This window comes from Mesocricetus auratus, unplaced genomic scaffold, assembly GCF_017639785.1.
Source record: "Mesocricetus auratus isolate SY011 unplaced genomic scaffold, BCM_Maur_2.0 Super-Scaffold_6723, whole genome shotgun sequence".
NCBI classification, from domain to species: Eukaryota; Metazoa; Chordata; class Mammalia; order Rodentia; family Cricetidae; genus Mesocricetus; species Mesocricetus auratus.
Window position 1 is genome coordinate 3,150,262 of NW_024429183.1, and position 22,075 is coordinate 3,172,336.

Here is a 22,075-nt window from a genome sequence, read left to right on the forward strand (position 1 = left end):
GAAACTTGAGGCCATATTTGAATTAATCCAGATCAAAAAAGGGTGGTGGGAAGGGCTTTTATATTTAAAAATATGGCTTAGTTTCTATCTGATTATGTGTCTGTGTGTGAGTGCAGGGCCCAAAGAGGTCGTAAGAGGGCAGCAGATCCCTCTGGAGCTGGAGTTATAGGCAGTTGTAACCGCACAATGCGTGTGCTGGGAACTGAACCTGGGTCCTCTGGAAGAGCAGCCAGTGCTCTTAACTGCTGAGCCATCTCTCCAACCTAAAAAAAAAAAATGATTTTTTAAGAATGAAAATTATGCACCATCACTTATAAATGCAAACTTTAAAATCTATAACAAAATATCAGAAAATCAAGTTGGACACCCCAGCTTTTACAGAGTGACTGGGTTGAAGCTGCAGTGGGCTGCAGGAAGGTTGTCTCACAAGAAAACTTGTGACCAAGACACAATATGGTAAGTTGAAAAAAAAACCCTATGTGGTAAGCCAAGTGCTTACTATGATTTAAGTTATCTAACAAAACCCTACAGAAATACCAGGCGTGGTAATGGGGGATGGCCTTCTATATATGTGTTTCTCTTATTGGTTGATGAATAAAACACTGATTGGCCAGTAGCCAGGCAGGAAGTATAGGTGGGACTACCAGACGAGGAGAATTCTGGGGAGAGGCAGAGAGAGAAGCCATGTAGTGGCTGGAGGAGTAACATGTGGATTACAGGTAAGCCACAGCCACATAGTTTAATAGAAATGGGTTAATAATTAAGAGAGAGCCAGCTAGTAAGAAGCCCAAGCCATTGGCCAAACAGTTTATATTTAATAAAGGTTTTTGTGTGCTTATTTGGGGCTGAAGGAAGGTGGGACCAGGTGGAACAGAAACCTGCGGCCATAGGGTGGTGGCACACATCTGCCATCCCTGCACTCAGGAGGCTGAGACAGGAGGATCATGGGTTTGAAGTCAGACTGGGTCACACATTATGACCCTGTTTGTGCATGCGTGTGTATGTGTGTGTGTGTGTATGTGTGTGTATACAATATGTATTAATATATATACATATATATACATATGAAAATCAATCTGCCACATAATACAGCAGGTGTTTCTAGGGGAACATGAGAATGTTACTTTGGTAGATTTGGGACATGGGAAGAGCTCAAGTGGTTTTAAAGGACAATATGGAAGATCAGTCTTAGCACAAGTTTGTTGGAAGCAAAACTGTGAGGACAGTCAAAGTTCAAAGCTTAAGACAAGAGCCGGAGAGATGGCACAGCAGTTAAGTGTATACTGCTCTTGCAGAGGACCTGAGTTCAGATCCCAGCACTCACAGAAGGTGGGTCACAACTGTCTGTAACTCCAGCACCCTCTTCTGGCTTCTGTAGGCACTACACTTACATGCATATTCACATAAACAATTTAAAATAAATTTCTTTTTAAAAAGCTTAAAATGAAGGAGCAGCAGAATTGGCTCAAAACCTACCACATTAGTCATGGCAGAGGAGTGCTTGACATCAGCAGAGGAGAGAAAGGCTAATTAATCAATCATGTACTTTTCATGGGGAGATTCTTAGAGAATAGTTCACACTACACAACAAAAGCACAGTGAAAGCTCTAAGGACAGGCAACAGAGTGTCTCCATCCTTAGGAGAGAACATGGGCCAACAGCTCTAGAACTTCAAAGCAGGAACCACATCCTCAGACAAGAAACACTCAGGGTGGCATAATCCATGAGGGAAATCAGTGACACATTAAGGCTTTTGTGCTATTAAAAAAGAAAAAAAAGTGAACAAGCCCCTGACCTGGAAGCTGTTTCCAACCAATAGTATAAACAGGCTATTATCCCAAAAGTACGAGGATTCCCACGAGTCAAACAATTCACTTGACAAACGTGCAAAGAGTACAGATGAGGACAGGCAGGAGGGCTCAGATGCTAAAGGCAACTGCACACAGGCCTCATGACCTGAATTCAAAGCCCAGATAGGCATGGGTGACAGGAGAGAACTGACTCCTGAGAGCTGTCACCACTCCCTATCTTTGGGTCTCAGACTGTAGTAGAGAAGAGCACACAAACCCAGCATGCGCACCTCTCTCTCTCTCTCTCTCTGTGTGTGTGTGTGTGTGTGTGTGTGTGTGTGTGTGTGTGTGTGTGTGTGTGTGTGTGTGTGTGTGTGTGCGCTCTCTTGGCTGTCATGTGACCTGCTGCTTCAAGTTCCCGACACACTGACTCCCCCACCATGATGTGCTGTGACCTGGAACTGTGAGCTAATAGTGCCCCCTTCCCCCTTGAATAGCTTTCCTTCTGTCAGGGTATTTTATGAGAGCAACCGGAATGAAATTAAGATAGCATGTTTTATTCCTCTTAGAGTGAAGTTGCCAAGTCATGCAACTATTTTGTATTTGTATCTTTAAAAATTTGTATCTTTATATTTAGTGTGTGTGTGTGTGTGTGTGTGTGCGCGCGCGCGTGCACGCAAGCATGTGTGCATGCAAATGCCACCCCATAGTGGACAGATCTTCCCACTTCAGTTAACGTAGACAATCCCCCACAGGCCAGCCAATCTAGACTACCCTCGCTGAAACTGTCTTCCCAGACAATTTTACTTTGTGTCAAGTTGATGATGAAAACTGACCATCACATGTGTCCACACACAAGAACATACATGACTCTTGCAGTAACTTTTTAAAATAATAGTCAAAAAATAGAAACAACACAGTGCCTAACAAATGATAGACAAATAAGCAAAAACGGAACATAGACACGTGATTGGTTAATATTGACTGTCAACTTGACAGGACCAAGAATTTCCAAGGAGACAAACCTCTGGCGGTGTTGGGGACTGCTAGAACCTTGAACAAAATGGAGTCTGTCAACCGTTTCTTGGCCTTCCGCCTACGTGACTGCGAGCACACATGCCCTTGAGACAAAGGAAAAGGCTAACCATTAAAGTTAAATTTACACAGGGCAGCCCACCCGCCTAGCCAGAGGGAAGTACCCTTACAGAGTAATTGTCTTTGTTAACAAAAGGTTAAAGTGTTCTGTTGTATACTTCCTACCCCTCCCTAATTCCTGCACCTGACTTACACTGACAAGCATTTGTGGAATGTAACTAATGACTGATGGAAAATTACAGCTTTGTCTTTACCGTATTTGGTGTATATTTGAATTGAGACTTGATTGACATGCTTGTACCACCCCCTGAGGTCCTTCCTCTATAAATTCCAGCGCGCCCCAAAAAATAAAGGCTCTTGATCAGCGAACGTTGTCTTGAGCCTGTTTCCATTAACCTCTTGAAGTTCACTTTCCAGATCGGATCTGCTCGTGAAGGCCCACTAAATTAGTAGCGACCCTCATCACCTCACCCCCGCGGGTCGGGGGTCCCTTCCCGGGGGTCGCATGGCGGGTTTATCAGACTGGGTTACCTGAACAGGGAAGACCTGCCTGAATGTGGGAGCACCATCCCATGGGCTGTAGTTCTAGATGCAAAGAGGGTGATCTGGGCAGCAGCATTCCATGGGCTGAGGGCCTGCGTACCAAGAAGGAGAAGCAGAAGCCACTCCTCTCTGAAGACTCTGAAGGGGGCCTGACCTGTGGATTATCTGACTGTGCTACTGCCTCCCTTTAGGAATCCTACTGGCCACCAGGCTGAGTTCCAGCATGCTGTTGGGGCAGAAATTGGAAGACATAAATGAGGTGTCCTTGAGGACCATTTCGGGGGTACACGTGGGCAATGTTGAAGGACCTTTAAGAAAGGCCACAAGAGCAAATGAACATGAGAACCATCAGGGGAGTCACAGAGGCAAGCGTCCCTCACCAACATCAAGGCATGGAATCCTCTCCGAGGCTTGTCTTCCCTGCCTGCTGATAGGACAAATGAATGCATCATACCATTCAGAAAAATTTCCTGTGGCAGTTTCTCTCCCTGACTGCAGCCCTGGGAGTTTCCAAAGAAGCAGTTCTCTGCCTGGCCCATGGCATCAGGCAGTGCCTCACCCAGAATCCTCACCCACAGGACAGCTCCCCAGTGCAGAAAATACTCCCTCTCACACCCCCAATTCTATATGGCTTCAATCTTACTGTAACAATAAACACTACACAAATTCTACATAGAAAAAAAAAAACCTGAAAACTCAGTCTCCACCACAGCCAAGCTTTCCGGGTGTCATGTGGGTCAGCCTTATGACTACATGAGAGGCACTGAGCCGTGCCCTCCAGATGGGGAAATGCCGTGGCAGGTGGACTGTCATTCAGGGTGAGTTCTAACTAGCAGTTGTGGTTCTTCGATGAAAAGCATGCAGGATTGTGGTTAATTTTTGGTGACTGTGTCACTTCAAAAACTAAAATTGAGCCAGTAAGACACATGCCTGGAATCCCAGCACTTAGGAGGAAGATGCAATAGGGCCAGGAGTTCAAGGTTATCCTCGGTCACATAGGAAGTCTAAGGCCAACCTAGGCTGCATGAGACCCTGTCTCAGAAAAACAGAGAGAGAAAAAATTATGATGGCATGTCAAACTGAAATCGAATCTTGCTTTCCCATCTCCAAAGCTACCGAACTACACAGAACTTCACCCAAGGCTTCCCACTTCTCTATTCTGGTTTTTACTTGAAGAAATTTAAGGATTATGTCATCGAAAAACACTGAGGTCACTGTATCCCCACTCCGCAGACACTATCAGCAAAAGAGGGAAAAGGAGAAAAGCGCACGCCAGGCCTCTGGGATAGGCAGGTGGCCGCAGCTCTGAGGAGGCGGCCGGAAGCCGAGGCCTGAGATGAGAGAGAGGTGGACTGTGCCAGCTGAGGGACCAGCACCTCTGACAGCATCAGGCATATGGGTGAAAGTGGTTTGGAGGCGACAAAGTCCCTGTCTGCTGTGACCCAGCAGTGGCTTCCAGTGTCTCAGGAGACGTGGTGAGTGTGGAGGCAGGGATGTCAGGCTTGAGAGTGGTTCACACAAAACCACCCAGAGGAGCTTTGAGACATCATCCCCAGCAGCAAGGGATTTTCCTCCCACCAAAGCAACCTTGTGTAAGGGACCTGTCGCTAAGAGAGCTAAGAGAGGTCATGTGGTGATTGGCGATAGCAGCTTAACAGCATCTAGGATTACCTGGAAGCTGCCTCTAGGCATGTTTGTGGGGGTCATGGGTTTTATTTGGGGGGTCTTTTGTTTTATTGAGACAGGGTCTCTCTATAGCGACCTAGCTATCCTGAAACTTTCTATGAAAACCAGACTAGCCTAGAGCTCGGAGATCAGTTTGCCTCTGTCTCCTGAATGATGGGATTAAGGTTGGCACCACCATGCCTGGCTTTGTGGGCATTGTCTTGGTTGCATCAATTGAAGCGGGAAAACTGTCCTCCTGTGGGCGGGGATTTTCCTGACCAGGGTCCGGAACCCAAAACTAGAGAGAGCAAGCTAAGGAGCAGCATGCAATCATTGTCCTCTGCTTTCTGACTATGGATGCAACAAGAACAACTGCTTCACCTTGGCCCCTGCCGTGATGGACTGCACCTTGAACTGTGAGCTAAATAAACCACTTCTCCTTTTTTTTTTTTTTTTTTGGTTTTTCGAGACAGGGTTTCTCTGTGGCTTTGGAGGCTGTCCTGGAACTCGTTCTGTAGACCAGAGCCTCGAAACTCACAGAGATCCACCTGCCTCTGCCTCCCGAGTGCTGGGGTTAAAGGCGTGCGCCACCACCGCCCGGCTAAACCACTTCTCCCTTAAGATACTTTTGTTGGGGTGTTTTATAATAGCAACAGGAAAGTCACTAAGACAGATGTCAAATCAGTCCTGCCAGGGGTTTGACTGAGATACAATCCCTGGGAGTCAGATAGGCGCCTGTCATCCTTGCTGTCATGTAATCCTGATGCTTGGGGTGAGGGGCAGGGATTGATCACCTTTCTATTTGCAGTTTTCTGTTTGCAAGTATGGAGGTGTGGAGAAGCATCAGGAGACAAAATGCTACAAGTGTGAGGACCAGAGTTCAGATCTCCAGACCCACGTAAGTGCCATATGGGCACAGGTAGCCCGTAATTCCAGTACTCAAGAGAAAGAGAGTAGCATGCCTGAGCGAGCTGGCAAGCAAGACTAGCCGTATTGGAGATTTGGGGTTTCGGTCAAGAGACCTTGCCTCTCTATATAGGGTGCAGAGTTATCAAGGGAAACACCAACATCAGTCTCGGGCCTCTGTGTTGCACATGTACAGGTACAGACACACGTACATACACACGTGCACATGTGCACACACAGAGACACATATGAAAAGACAGACAAAAGTATGAGACAATGCCCATTTTTGACAGCAAAGATTAGGAATCTTCTAGCAAGTCCATAAGTTTCTCTCATCCCTCACCATTCTCAAGCCAATGTCACTTAATGCAGAGAAAGGCTTTCAGGGAGGTGCATCCTGCCAGATCTGACATGTGGGGGCCCACCCCAGAGACATGACTCTACAGCATGATTAAGGGAAACACCAACATCAGTCTTGGCCTCTATGTTCAAACACCTGCACAGGGACACACACACACACACACACACACACACACACACACACACACACACACACACACATGACCAAGTAAGACAAGGATGACAAATGCACAACAGGAAGTAATCAGGAAGCAAAAAGGCCTCCTGACCTAAGCTTCCTTCCTGGGCACAAAGTCTTCCTGCCCTGCCAATATGGCAGCCTCCAGCCAGATGGGGCAGCACAGCTGGTCCCAGCACAGTGGACTAGAACAGGGGTGTGAGGACTGTCCGACTGGGAGGTGTGTCACCATACTGACTGCCAGGGTTGATGCTACTGATCTGGCTCATTAGGAGGGTACCCGCTTCCTCCGTCGAGGTGGCTCCATGTGTGTCTCTCCTGAAGCTGTGTGCATGGTGGAGAAGGAAGACTTTCCCTGAGAGACGAGGACAGATCTTCCATCAAGGGGCAAGCAGGCAGCTGTGCTCCTCTACTGGAACCTTCAGACAACCTCTCCAGGGTGTAAACTGGCTGGCTAACAACTTTACGTTAATAATAGTAGAGACTGGGCGGTGCTCTGGTACTAACGTGGGTTTTACCCTTTGGTTTTCTCTTTTTAACAATGGCTTTTGGGAAATGTGTATTTCTGGAGAGCTGTGTAGATATTAGTCAGCTCACTAATCTGGGCAGCCACCCTGTGGAGTAGACACTGCCACGTACTGAAGGTGAGAAAATGGAGACCACACAGTCACCCAGAAACAGAAAGGCAGGTCTGGGGCCAGACACCAGGGTCTCAGAGTCCAGCCCTGGGTCCTTGGATGCCTGGGAGTCCTGCCCCAGGAACAGCAGAGCACTGCCCACTCGGTGTCCACTGTCAGCAGAACCAGTGGTTAAAGGATGAGACGGAAGTGCTGGCGAAGGGGACCTAATCCAGCACACAGTGAAACCTTCATCCCTGCTGCATCTTACCCCACCCCTTTCCATCAGGGAACCAGGCCTTTCCACCGAGTGACAGTTTGGAGAGAGAGGGTGGGATTCTGCCCTCTCCCTGGAGTACAATTGTACTAAGAGGCTCCTCTGTGCTATCCAAAGAAATGTTATGACAGCGATGGTGTTGGGTTGGGTGAACATCGTTGTGTAAGCCCCCACACATGACCAGATGATAAGCTGAAAGCATGCAGGGTGTCTTTACCTGAGCTTCCCAGCATCCCTACAAATACCTCAAACAAGACCTTGGTAAAGTCAGACCCTCGTGGGCACAGGGGGCCTTCAGCCAGTGTGGCTTCAAAGAAAGGCAGCAGGATGACAATCCCTACCCTGAAAGACACAGCACATCCTCAGCACTAGGAGACATTGAGGAGGCCATGACTTCTCAGGAAGTGGCTTGTCACAAATGTGACACAGCCTTCCTGGTCACTGTCCCCAAGCAGCTGAGTTCACACATGTCCAATGTGCCACTCTGAGCTACATGCATGTTCCTTGCCTTTGTTTTTCCTTGTTTGCTTTTCTGAGACAAGACTTTGACTGTAGACCAGGCTGGCCCATCCTTTACCAGCCAAGCATCAAGACTGCCAGCATGCTGCCATACCTGATTACACTGTTTCTGAGAAAAACATTCCTCCATTTGTCATATGATTAAGGTGTCACATTTACCCTTAACAAACCTGTCACTTGCCAGGTGAGTCACCAGGGCACGATGACCTGCTGGGCATGCCTCCTTGAGTGGTTCCTGGGGTACAGGTCCAGAGGCCGGGGTGCACTGGCAGGGTGTGTCCAGCCTCATGCTTTTCAACCCACTCTATTTGCCTTGAGTAGTACCGTGTGGCTTCTCTTCATTGCTTCTCAAAACTCTTGCTTCAAAGATGCTGACTTGGACGGGCACTCCAGCAGGGAGCTGATCCCAGGCCAGGGTGAGCATGACCGGTGAGATGGGCTTCCTCTGAGTCACACGAGCAAGGGTGACTGTGGGTCACTTATTCTAGGAGCACATTATGCCACATGACATAAGTCAAGCAGAAGAGCAAATCCCGGCTGGCTGGGGTGCGATGCAGTTGATGGGGTGCCTGCCCAGCACGCACAGTGTCCTGGGTTTGCATGCCTCTAACCCCAGCACAGTCCAGCTGGCTGGGGTGCGATGCAGTTGATGGGGTGCCTGCCCAGCACGCACAGTGTCCTGGGTTTGCATGCCTCTAACCCCAGCACAGTCCAGCTGGCTGGGGTGCGATGCAGTTGATGGGGTGCCTGCCCAGCACGCACAGTGTCCTGGGTTTGCATGTCTCTAACCCCAGCACAGTCCAGCTGGCTGGGGTGCGATGCAGTTGATGGGGTGCCTGCCCAGCACGCACAGTGTCCTGGGTTTGCATGCCTCTAACCCCAGCACAGTCCAGCTGGGGACAGGGGTGTTCAGAGTCTAAGTCGTCATTGTCTACTCAGGGAGTTAGACCAGCCTGGGCTACAAGACCTTGTTTGGAAAAGGAAAACTGAATACTACCCCCATTGCAATGACTCGAGTACTGGAAACAGGTGAATTCATGAAAATAAGAGAGCAGGGGCTGTGAGGGCTGGGGGCTGGAGGGGGGTGCTGGGAGGGCAGTGAGGGCTGTGAGGACTGGGGGTGGTATTATTTAATGGGGGCAGTTTCAGTTAAGTATAACGAAGGGTCCTGGAGACACGAGGTAGCACTGGCGCAGCAATGTGAGCATGTGGAGTGAATGCCACAGAACTGAACTGAAAATGGCTAAGATCACACAGCTACGTTAGGTCTGCATTGCCAGAAAACGGAAAGTACTTCAGCGACAGAAGGGAACAGATCCTCAGTGAAGTTTAAATGGCAGACATTAACATCACAGAAAAGAACCCTCCAGTCCTGAAACACTGAGTCAGCAGCCACCAGGGACCGCAGGACAGGAAAGCAAAACTACTATTTCCTGGAACTTGTGAAAAAAAAGTCGACACATTTAGATGTAAAAGTATTTCCTCTCTGTTAGAGGATGGAAGGACAGCACCATCTGTCAAAAGCTCAGAGACCGAGCCGGGCGTTGGTGGCGCACGCCTTTAATCCCAGCACTTGGGAGGCAGAGGCAGGTGGATCTCTGCGAGTTCGAGGCCAGCCTGGTCCTACAAAGTGAGTTCCAGGACAGACTCCAAGCCACAGAGAAACCCTGTCTCGAAAAGCCAAAAAAAAAAAAAAATTAAAAAAAAAAAAGCTCAGAGACCGAGAGAACAGCAAGGTCAGGTCCCACACGGCCCTGCACACTCCCCACTGCCCCCTGCACACTCCCCACTGCCCCCTGCTCCTTCCCACTGTTCCCTGCTCCTCCCCACTGTCCCCTGCTCCTCCCCACTGTCCCCTGCTCCTCCCCACTGCCCCCTGCTCCTCCCCACTGCCCCCTGCTCCTTCCCACTGTCCCCTGCTCCTTCCCACTGTCCCCTGCTCCTCCCCACTGCCCCCTGCTCCTCCCCACTGCCCCCTGCTCCTCCCCACTGCCCCCTGCTCCTCCCCACTGCCCCCTGCTCCTCCCCACTGCCCCCTGCACCTCCTCACTGTCCCCTGCTCACTCCCCACTGTCCCCTGCACACTCCCCACTGTCCCCTGCTCCTCCCCACTGTCCCCTACTCCTCACCACTCATTTATTTTAGAGCCGCTCCCTAGTAAAATTGGTCTTACTTTTTTTTGTTTTGTTTTGTTTTGTTTTCCGAGACAGGGTTTCTCTGTGGCTTTGGAGACTGTCCTGGAACTAACTCTTATAGACTACACTAACTCTTGAACTCACAAGGATCCGCCTGCCTCTGCCTCCCCAATGCTGGGATTAAAGGCATGTGCCACCACCACCCGGCTTGGTCTTTTTATAAAAATAAAATATTAATGTAGGAAATGTCTCTGACATATACAGACATGTGGAAGCAAAGAATATTTTTCTAGAAAGTCAACTGTCCAATATAAATCCACTGATAATGGTTTACCAAACCCCTTGCTATGCTGATGGATATACACAGAGTAGACTGAGTGATGAGGGAGAAAGGGAGGGTGAGAGAAAAAATGAGAGAGAGAGAGAGAGAGTGGGAAAGAGAGGAGGAGAGATGATAATAGATGATAAGTAGATAAGTGATGGTAGATAAATGATAGAGATACTAAAATTTATTACATTAGGAAAATCAGATTACATTTGCCTGTAGCTTGGTACAGCGAATGACCATGCTCTATTCTATGTACATAACTGTCCCAGAGACTGCTTACTGTCCTGTTGTGTAAATAAACCATAATTCTTTAACAAGTCCCCTAATATCAGACAATGTAGTTCTTTCTGGTTTTCCCTACAATAAACAGCATTCCGATCATCCTTGTCATGTGACTTCACAAGAGCATCCAGGTGCTTCCTGCAATCAATCTCTGGAGTCTGTGTCACCGAGTGTGCCTGCTGTCTGTGTCACCATGTGTACTTGCCCTGCCTGGCAGAGCACAGCTGTGCTCTGAACATCTATGCTTCTCCAAGATTTGACAAGATGGCTGAAGCTGAGCCCCAAGGTGAAGTCATGTAGATGTGGGGCCTTTGGGATGTGATTAGGTCATTGAGAACACCACCCTGTGACCAGAGCCCTGTGAAAGAGGCTGGTGGGACACTGGCGCTTCTTCCACCCATGTGAGGACGCACGAAAGACATTTAATTTAGAAGCCAACTATGACAGGACTGAGCAGGGTGACGTTTTCACGATCTGTGACTATACCAGGAAAACATACAATCACACCTTTAAACATGAATGTGAATTGATTGTTAAAAAGAATGCTAGAGCGGCTGCAGTAAGTCCAGCTAAGCGAACTTCGAGACAAAGAAAACAGCTGAGGACAAAGGAACTGAAGTGTGATGATTCAGGGTAAGCTCATTAGGAAGCTGTGACCATAAACATGTACGCGCCTCACAGCAGTGCTTCAGAATACATGTGCAGTCGGAGGGAGGGAGGCAGGCAAACTCTACAGCTATGCTTAGAGAGTTCACTGCTTCTTGCTCCTTAACTGATAAAAGAAACACACAAGAAACCGTTGACATCTTAGCTGCTCTTCTGTTGCTGTGATAAGACACCATGACCAAGGCAACTTAATAGAGAAAGCATTTGATTGGAGTTGGGTTCCAGGGGGTTAGAGTCAAAGACAGGGCAGCTAGGAGTTCCCTTCTCAGTCACAAATGAGGCAGAGAGCACTTTGGGAATGGTCAAAGGCTCTTGAAACCTCAAATCCCACCCCTGGTGACACACCTCCTCCAACAAGGCCACACTTCTTAGTCCTTCATAAACAGTTCCAAAGACTGGGCACCAAGTATCCGGACATATGAGCCTGTGGAGGTCATGCACATTCACAGCAGAACAACTGAAGACTAAACAGCACTAGCAAGTTGACCCAGGCAACATTTGGAGAGTGTTCCACCCAACAAAGGCAATTCCTTGTCAAATTTATATGGATTTTCTCGAGACAGACTTTATCTTGAGTCACATGATTAAGTTTTAACACATTTGAAAGTAACTGCAGTCCTGGGACCCCATCTGTCTGGAGGTAGATGCAAGAGCATCAAGGGTTCAAGGTCATCTCCAGCTACATAATAAAGTTGAGGCTAGCTTATGCTGCATGGGTCCCATCTCAAATAAATACTGAAATTATGTAATGTATGTCCTCTAAGCATAATTTATGGGGTTAAGTTAGAATCAATGACAAAAGGATATTTAGAAAATCCCCTAAATATTTGGAAATTAAGCAACATACTTCTAAATAATCCCTGAGCCAAAAAGTCAGTCACAAGAGAAACTATAAAATGTTTTGAATGGAATGAAAATGAAAACACAACTTATCAAAATGTGTGGGCCTCAGAGAAGCCAGCACTGACAGGGAAGTTGACAGCATCAAAGGTTTGTGTCAGGAAAGGAAACCGTTTTCAAATAAACGCCTAAACTTACCCCTTCAGAAACTAGAAAAAAGTGCAAACCAAACCCAATGGAAGCAAAGTAAGGGGGATTAAACATAAATAGACAAAACAGGAAACAGAAAAGACATGACACCAAAAGGAAAGCTGTTTGTTTTCTGTTTGTGCTGCCTGAGACTAAACCCAGGGTGCTGTGTGTGTTAGAAAGGGGCTATGCGGAGCCACATCTCCAGGCCCCAAGAGCCCATTCCTTACAATGTATCAAACCTCGAGTGCAGCGCACGCCTTTAATTCCAGCACTTCAGAGGCAGAAGCACGTGGATGAGGCCAGGTCTACAGGGTGACTTTCAGATCAGCCAGGAGGAGGACATCGAGAGAACCTGTCTCAAAAGAAAAAAAAAAAAAGAAAACTTTAATAATGACCAGATTGAGGGAAAAGAAAAGAAATAGGTCAGAAATCACCAAAATGAAAGCTGTCATAAATGCCCCAGAGACAGTAGTCAGGAATGTTACCAACAATTCTACCGTGCACTTACCAATTTAGATGAAACTGTGTTATTTCTTTTGTTGTTGTTTTGTTTTTCAAGACAGAATTTCTTTGAGTAGGCCTGGCTGGAAATTGATTTATTTCTATACACAACTCAGGATGAAGCAGATGACTTAAGCAGTCTTCTTTCTATTAAAGGAACCCAATACATCCAATTTTCTTTTTGAAATCCTCTGGAAAGGAAATCCCGAGGCCTAGAGAGGTGGCTCAGTGTTTAAGAGCATTGGGTGCTGCTACTCCAGGGGCCTAGGTCAGATTCCCAGCACCCATATGTCAGCTCACCACTATAACTCCAGCTCCAGGGGATCTGACACCCTCTCTGGCCTTGGTGGGCATTGCACATACATGTGTACACACACACACACATTTTTTTTAATTTTTAAAAAATAAAAAGGAAACCTCAGGCCCAAATGTGTTTTATTTGAAAATTCTACCAAACAATAGAAGAACAAATTAATCCTTCATAATCTCTTCCAAGAAAAGCCAGCAGTTGGTGGTGCACACCTTTAGTCCCAGCACTTGGGATGCAGAGGCAGGCAGATCTCTGTGAGTTCAAGGCCAGCCTGGTCTACAGAGGAGTTCCAGGACAGCCTCCAAAACAATACAGAGGAACTCTGTCTTGGAAAAAAGAAGGAAAGAAAAGAACAGCGAGCATGTTCCAAGTTCCAAGCCAGTATATGCATGGCAGACCACTCTAGAGACCTTACTGTGTGGTTCAGATTTCTGCCACTGTGACGTAATGCCTGAGACAGACAGCTTAGAGAAAGATTTGAGTCTGTTCATGGTGCCAGAGGTTTCAGCCTAAGGCCACTTAGCTACATATTCTGCTTGTGGTGGGGTCAGAAGTCATGGATCATGGGTGTGGTATGAGAAGCTGCCCATCACATAGCCACCAGGAAGCCAGGCCAGGACACTCCCTTTAAAGACATGCCTCCACTGACCCACTCCCTCCAATTAGGCCCCACCTTCTAGGCCACCATCGAGCTATGAATTCACCAGTGGGTTAATCCATTAATGAAGCTGATGTCCTCATGATCCAGTCACACTTGACGACACTCCTAGCTGGAAACCAAACCTTCAGCACATGAGCCTTCAGGAAACATTTCATACCACCACAAGACTCATGAGCATAGACATAAAAGTCCTCAAAATACTAGAGGCAATAGCAGCTCAGAGTCAACCGCAGGGTGATACCAGGTAGCACTGAGTACTGGGAGGATCGATTGAGTTAAATTAGAAACTCTTCAGCCAGGTGGTGGCTCATGCCTGCAATCCCAGCTCTGAAGAAGGTAGAGGAACAGGCATTCAAGGACATCCTCAGCTACACAGAGAGTTTGAGGCCAACCCGGCCTATGTGACCCTGTTTCAAAAAAAAAAATAGAAGCAGGGCTTGGCAGATGGAGCCTGAAGACCTGAATTCTTTCTCCAGCTCCCTGGTGGGAGGCTACAGCATGATGATCCCAGTGCTTAGGAGGCAGGGGGATCCCAGGGACGCACTGGCCAGCCAGTCTCACCAAGTCAGTGAGCTCCAGGCTCAGTGAGAGATACTGTCTCAAAAAATAAAGGTAGAGACAGGAGTGGTGGCGCACACCTTTAACCCCAGCACTCAGGAGGCAGAGGCTGGGGGATCTCTGGGAGTTTGAGGTCAGCCTGGACTACAGAGCGAGTTCCAGGACAGCAAGGAATACATGGTGAGACTGCGTCCCAAACAAAAGGTGAGTAACTAACGACTCCTGATGCCAACCTCTGACCTCCATACTCATGTGCACATACGTGTGAGTGTGTATGCACGGAAACGAAAGTCATCTGTGGGCATTCAGTTCTGGAATCCCGGAGGCTAAGACAGAAGGGTTACCATGGGTTTGAGGCTGGCTCAGGCTACATAGTAAGTTCTAAGACAGCCTAGGCTAAGAATAAAACTCAGGAGAGAGAGAGAGAGAGAGAGAGAGACAGAGACAAAGACAGAGACACAGAGAGAGGCGAGAGAGAGAGAGAGAGACAGAGAGAGAGAGAGAGAGAGAGAGAGAGAGAGAGAGAGAGAGAGAGAGAGAGAGAGAGAGACTAAGATAGGATGATTATAGAGTCAATGCTAGCCTAGGATACATAGAGAAACTTGTCTCAAAACCCAAAGGTAAGAAAGGAATTTAAGAGAGACGAGAGAGGGAAACACACATTGTTTCCACAGATGCAGAAAACAACATTGAACTAAATCTAACAACCACCTATCATTGTAAATACAGTCTCAGCAAAATGGAGACATAGGGGATTCATCTTGTTCATTTTTTTATCTCTTATTTATTTATTTATTAGCTTTGTGTGCAGTCTTCTGCCTGCATGTCAGTGGAGGGCACCAGATCTCACTCAAGGTGGTTGTGAGATCTTCCTGGTTGCCAGGAATAGAGCTCAGGACCTCTGGAAGAACAGTCAGTGCTCTTAACCACTGAGCCATCTCTCCAGCCCCATCTTGTTTATTCTTATATGTATTGGTGTTTTGCCTGCATGTATGTGTGAGGGTGTTGGGTCCCCTGGAACTGGAATTATAGGCAGGTATGGACTGCCATGTGGGTGCTGGGAATTAAACTCCTGTCCTCTGGAAGAGCACCCAGTGCTCTTAACCACTGAGTCATCTTTCCAGCCCCATAAGGAGACTTCTTTTTTTTCTTTAACAAACTGTTTATTAACATTTACGTCAGTATATCCTTTATTACATCCCAGAAAACCAGGATTCAGGGAGGTGGTAAAGTGGTGAATTTGGGTATCTGGTCTCCCAAAAGTACCTGCCACTCTACCCCTGATTCTTGAATGGTTGCCAAGCAGACCACCCGTCCACTGGAACTGTCTTATTCCATAGCCAAAGTGAGAGCACTGGCATTGAATTGCAGACATTTGTCCTTGGTCATACCTTCCCGATAGGTAGCATCAACATAGCCATGGACATACGAGCTCCCATAGCCTCCAATGGCAAAACACCATCAATCAACCCTCTTTGGGAACTGAGTACATCTGCCCTCCTTCTTGAGGGTCCCAGTATGCAATGATGATTCCTGCCATCAGATCTTCCCGTATTGGTAACACATCTTCCTAAAAAGACTGGCGGCTGTGTGTCCTCGTGGAGGTTCATTCAGTTCAATACTGTGGAAACCAAGCTGGTCAATGACAGCATCATTTGTGCTTGGATATAGCTGATACCCAAGTGGCAACCTAAGATGAAGTCATGGATAGGAGTCAGCTTGCCAGTCACTCAACTGGCGATGTAGGATCTAGTGGTTGTTCCGGAGTCTGCTCTAGAACCATGCCCCCATCATGTTGCACAGCCATGATTGTGGTCCCTGTGGGGACTTCCCAGCTTTTCCAGCTTGGGGTGAGAGCCTCCAACCCAAAATCCAGTGCAGATCCCTCGCCATGAACAGCTGAGCTGCTTGCCATCTTCTTATACTGCTGCCACAAAGAACCCCATAAAGAAACTTAACAAGAAAATGATATTTACCCAAAACCTGCAGCTCAGTGTTAAAAGGCCGAATGCCTTTGCCCTATGTTCAACACTAAGGCAAGGAGGTCTCCCTTGACTGAGAGATCTGAAGACATAGGTGCACCCCAAAACCTGTGCACAAAGCTTTACCACTGACTACCGAAAGTTGAAACAACCCAATGCTACTCAATAGGTAAAAAGAAAGTGGTATTTTTGTTTACATTGGAGCACTACTTAGTGATAAAAAGGAACAGACCACTGACACATCAACATGGATAAACAAGGAACACATTAAATCCCAAAAGACTCCTTCTGTTGGGGTCTTTCCTCTGATATTTGTGAGATGGGAAGGCGGTAGATGGCAGAAGGGACTCAAGTTACCAAGGGACAGCTAAAGAAAGCCAGGGGTATGGCTGATCATCTTGACATGTCACCCACAGGTTACATAGATCTGTGTGCCTGTTAGAACCGGAAGAGCCAGACCCAGATGACCAGCCTCACCAAGCTGGTCATGGTGGCCATGCCATCATTCTACGTGTTTGAGCTGAAACAGAAGCAACCTCTGGAGTTCAGGTCTATCCTGGGATACATACTGACTTTTGAGGCCTCATCTCAGAATTAGATAGATAGATAGATAGATAGATAGATAGATAGATAGATAGATAGATGGTTGGAAATGCTTGTTGTATACCTATAATTCCAGCCCTTGGAAGGTAGGGGTAAAGAGATCCATTCAAGGTCAACATTGGCTACACAGGGAGTTTGAGGCTAGCCTGGGAGACATGAAAGCCTATCTCAAAAACAAAACAAAATAGTGACTCTCCTTGCATTAGAACTTTTAAAACAAATCTAGTAGGAGCTAACCACAGATGCACACACCTCCCTGGCCATCTTCCAGGTACAGTCTCTAGTGACACCTTGCATGCTTTCCAAAACAAAGATGCCCTTTGGCATTTGTTTGTAACTGCATTGAACTGGCAATTTGCGGAGGACTGAGGTACTTTCGACAGCAAGTTTTGGAGAATAAGTCATCTTCAGGGCTCCTGGATGTGGAGGGCCTTTCCGTTCTTCACCACAGCCATGGGTATTCTGTGCTGGTTCTCCTACTCCTATTTGATACTTATTTGTTTCGCAACACTTTGTTTTCACTTTGGTACCATCGGGAAGGAAATCTTTCTGTTTTGAAGCTTAAAGGTGACCGATCTCTGAGCCCTTGCTTTATTAGTAGCTTCTCTCACTCCTGCTGTTACTAATGTTAGCTATTACCACGCTGAGACACATGCCTCCGTCATCCACCGCGATGACATTTCCCTCAGTCTGTCTCAGACTTCCCCTCTCAGCATGATGGATGACTCACACTTTTAAAAGTAACCTGACTTTTCTTAGTTTCCCCCATATGTGAGAGAGAGGTGAAGACGGTTGCTCTCTGTCCTCAGCCTCGTGTTCTCCTGACCTGAAAGCAAAAGCCAGGGATGTTCATGATACTCTGCCTGTCTTACCATTTTCCATTCGCTAACCATGAGCACTTGGCCAGATCCAACAATTAAAAGAAGAGACAGCAAGTCTCCTCCACACCCCCACCCTGCCCTCTTCCCGCTCCCACCTACCCCCACTTCAGGTAAGCCAATAACGTGTTCTCTCAGTTTTCTCCACCTGAGCATCCTGTGAATTTTTCAGTGGTTGCAGTCGTGACCCCTGAGGTGCTTACTCAGAAGCCAAAAGCACTTACATGACTCCAGGCCCCAGAGGTGACTCAAGAATGTGGCCACCTGGCCATCACGGATGGAGACAAACACCATCAACCAGAAAGCAGCAAACACTGGCAATGATGTAGGGTGAAGAGGAACCTTCATTCCCTGCTGGTCGGCGTGCCAACTGGAAATCGGTGTGGAGGTGCCACAGAAAGCTAACATTAGAACTACTGTGTGACCAGCTATGACATCCCTAAACAAATGCCCAGAGGCCTCTGCATCACACTACAGGGATGCCTGCTCACCCATGGGCATTGCAGCTCAATTCACAGGCGCAACGAAATGCAGTCAGCCTAGATGTCCATCAATTGGTGTCCAGATAATAAAAAACATGGTAGATGAGTGCAATGGAATGTTACCGCTGTAGTGAGAAATGAAATACTGAAATTTGCAGGGAGAGATGGATAGAATCGGAACATACATTAAGTGGGTGGCCCAGCTCAGAAAGACAGCTGCCACCTGTTCTCTCTCATTTGTGGGTCCTAGCCGCTAACCGTGTCCACGTGGACTTGCGTGAGAGTAAAGTGGGTAGATTCTAGGAGAGTGGAAATAGCTCTGTGAGGTGGATAAAGGGCTTCAGGGACCAGAAGGGCAAGAGAACACTGTGGTGTGGGAGTGCGAAGGGGGGGTTATGAGTTCAGCTGGAATGGGGCCAGGGAGATGGGGGAGAGGAAGGAGGAGAGAGAACCAAACAAAGCATGTGTGAAAATGCACAAGAAAACCTGCTACTTTGTTTGGGAGCGTGCAGGGGGGGGGGGTGATTGTAAGAACCACAGCACAACTCCTGGAAGGATTCAGTGGAGGGGGAAGGAAAGAAACAGTATGTAGGAAGCAGCCCCACACCCTCCGTCCCTCCCGAAGACAAAGCTGTGAGGAAAGGGACAGAGGTGGTAGGATGAGCCTGACAAGGAGCCATGCATGGTTCTGCAAGGCGTAGCCGCTACATGGCACGCAGCAGGTAGATTGCCCTCAGTAAGGACAAGCCGAATGTTCGGGACACTCCCAGACCTGGCTTCATGTTGAAACTTCTACAGAAAAATGGGGCAACAGGGACAGGGGTTCGGTCATGGGAGTCCAAAAAACGGAGAAGTGGTTCCAGAAGAGTCAAGGTCATGAAGTCATAGGCCCTCGGTGGAAAGGGCCCAGAGGTGACGTAACATAACTTCCCAGTCCTGCAGGAATCCCCTCAGGTCATCCTCACAGCCTTTTAGAATCGTGCTGTTGGGAGCAAACATCTAACTCACTGAGTAGCTTGTGATTTAACGGTTTAAAACACTTGTGAAACTCTCTCTTAAATTAAGACATAATCAATTCCAATTTAACTATCAAAACTTAATGTAGAGAAAGTGGGACACGGTGCTGTGTGCTTATAGCTCCAGCTGCTTGGAAGGCTAAATCAGAAAAGTCATTTTAGGTCATGAATATAAGGACACACACACACACACACACACACACACACACACACACACACTTGTGGAAGGGCCGACTGAAGTGAATCCTCCCCTCAGTCCAGGCTTGTCCGCCCCTGAGGTAAGGCAGCTAGAGGAAGTCAAGCATCAACTTGCAAGTGTGCTTTGGATAAAATGAGGCAGGAAGGAGGACAACTACAGAAAAGGCAGATAATGGAGAACTGTTAAATGCTAATGAGAAGAGAGAATGCAGAACATCGCAAAAATTCACAAGTCAAAACCAAGAAACAAGCTGGGCGGTGGTGGCACACACCTTTAATCCCAGCACTCAGAAGGCAGAAGCAGGCGGATCTCTGTGAGTTCGAGACCAGCCTGGTCTACAAGAGCTAGTTCCAGGACAGCCTCCAAAGCCACAGAGAAACCCTGTCTCAAAAAAAAAAAACAAGAAAAGAAAAGAAAAAGAAACAACTTCAATGACCTGAAAAGACCCTTCATCCAAGAAGATTTTACATAGGCTTATGATGCATGTGTGGAATCCCAGCATTTAAGAAGCCAAGGAGGCTGCCAGGCTCAAGCCAAGCTGGGCTACATAAGAAGATTCTGTAAAAAATAAATAAATAAAAAGTAAATGTACCAACATAAAAGCATTAGTCAGCTGGGGATGCAGCTCAGTGGTAGACTATTTGTCTAGAATCTTTAAGGCCCTGGACTCAATCCTCTCAACACTCCTTCAAAACAATTATTGGTCATTAGGCAAATACAAATTAAATTAAAAAGAGATGCCCCTATAAGGCCATAAGCCTGGTTAAAATGCAAATGACTGATGACAGCAAGGACTGTCAAGGCAAGGACAAGAGCAGCGGAAGTTCTGTGCACTGCTAGTCGGAGTACAAAATGCTCCTGGAAATGTCGCAAACAGTTGACTGTTCTCTGGAAGGCGAAACCTCTGCATGACCCAGCATTTATATGGATAGATGCTCACCCAAGTACACAACCTGGAAAACAGTTAATAGTCTCATTGATGCCTATAATAAATGTTTTGGTTTTTGGTTTTTTGAGACAGGGTTTCTCTGTGTAGTTTTGTAGACCAGGCTGGCCTCAAACTCACAGAGATCCACTTGCTTCTGTCTCCCGAGTGCTGGGATTAAAGGTTTGTGTAGGCTTCAACGGACGCTGTAACGATACGCGACACACAATTACTGAAAGTAAAGCTAAGTATTTAATGTAGAAATACTCACAAGATACCAAACAAGTAACCCAGACGATACAAGCCGTTTCCTCTGCCGAGCAGGAAGCCGAACTCCAGGAAAAGAGACCGAGACTTCCTGTGTGCTGTCTTTTATGCCTTCCCCCTAACGGGGGCATGGCTAGTGACGTAGTTCCGCCTACGTACGTATACGTCTTTACGTCCAGCCATATACGTCTTTAGTCCTGCCTAAAGTGGGTGTGGTTAGCGGTGTGGTAAACCGCCCTTTTATTACCTCATCTGTATGCGCCTCTAATAAGTCACATGTTTAATGGCAGCATCAGACTTCCTCCTACAGGTTTGTACCACCAATGCCCCACTGGGACAAATGTTTCTAACACCTTTATCCATGCTTATCCAGGACAGGAGACAACCAGGTATCTATCAACCAATGAGTAGACAGATGAGCAAGTTGTGGAGCAGTAGAAGAACCAGCTATTGATACGAACCACAGCACAGATAACTCTTCAAAGCAGCACGCCACGTTTAAAGGCTGGACCTAGAAGACTACACACTTCAGATTCTCTTTACATGCAGCTGTTTAAAAGGCACAACCGGGAGTCTGGAGAGATGGCTCAGTGGTTAAGAGTACTGACTGCTCATCCAAAGGACCCAGGTTTGATTCCCAGCACCCAAGTGACAGCTCCCAACCATCTGTAATTCCAGTTTCTTTTCTGGGATCTGAGAACATCAGACACACATGGTATTCACAGATGAACATGCAGGCAAGACACCCATGCACATAAAAAATAGTAATAAGCATAAGTAAAGTTCCAACCAGAGTAGTAGAAGCAGAACAAAGGTCACCAGGGAGAGGATCTGGAGGGAGAGGTGACCCCAGAGGGTCAGAGAACCTTAGCAATCATCTAGAGACAGTCTGTCATGACAGATAGGTGGAAATACAACTCCATACATTTGTCCAGATTCATCAAATTCTGTGTTTAAAAATGGTGACTTTTATCACATGGATTACACCTAGATGAAGCCGACACCCTAAATGACAGCCATAGAACCACTGAGTCCAGGCTCTGTAATCACAGTGAGACCAGCAGGAAGGAAGGGTTCTGTTTCCGTAGCCAGAGGATTCCTCTCAAGTATAAAACACCTCGGGATTTTCGGTTTTCCTTAAGCCCTCCTGACCCCACCGCTCTCTCTGACCACAGCTGCTCTCCCAGGACATTGGCTGAGATTTTCTATTACTTTTTTTTTTTTTTTTGGTTTTTCGAGACAGGGTTTCTCTGTGGCTTTGGAGGCTGTCCTGGAACTAGCTCTTGTAGACCAGGCTGGC

General features: G+C 47.2%; 3 long non-coding RNA genes and 1 pseudogene across 3 annotated transcripts; 2 read left to right on the forward strand and 2 right to left on the reverse strand.

The window, feature by feature from the left end:
- Window positions 1-211: 211 nt before the first annotated feature.
- Window positions 212-20,827, reverse strand: LOC110341451. Its single transcript, XR_005873246.1, has 3 exons — window positions 20,780-20,827; window positions 12,621-12,745; window positions 212-263 (listed from the first exon to the last, which is right to left on the reverse strand). It is a non-coding gene; the product is annotated as an uncharacterized LOC110341451 (long non-coding RNA).
- On the forward strand, window positions 4,158-6,393 carry LOC121136119. The gene is made up of 3 exons (XR_005873249.1): window positions 4,158-4,903; window positions 5,376-5,509; window positions 5,902-6,393. It is a non-coding gene; the product is annotated as an uncharacterized LOC121136119 (long non-coding RNA).
- LOC121136114 lies at window positions 6,590-13,119 on the forward strand. The gene is made up of 3 exons (XR_005873240.1): window positions 6,590-8,366; window positions 8,890-8,979; window positions 10,784-13,119. It is a non-coding gene; the product is annotated as an uncharacterized LOC121136114 (long non-coding RNA).
- LOC101839918 lies at window positions 15,565-16,338 on the reverse strand (annotated as a pseudogene).
- Window positions 20,828-22,075: the final 1,248 nt, after the last annotated feature.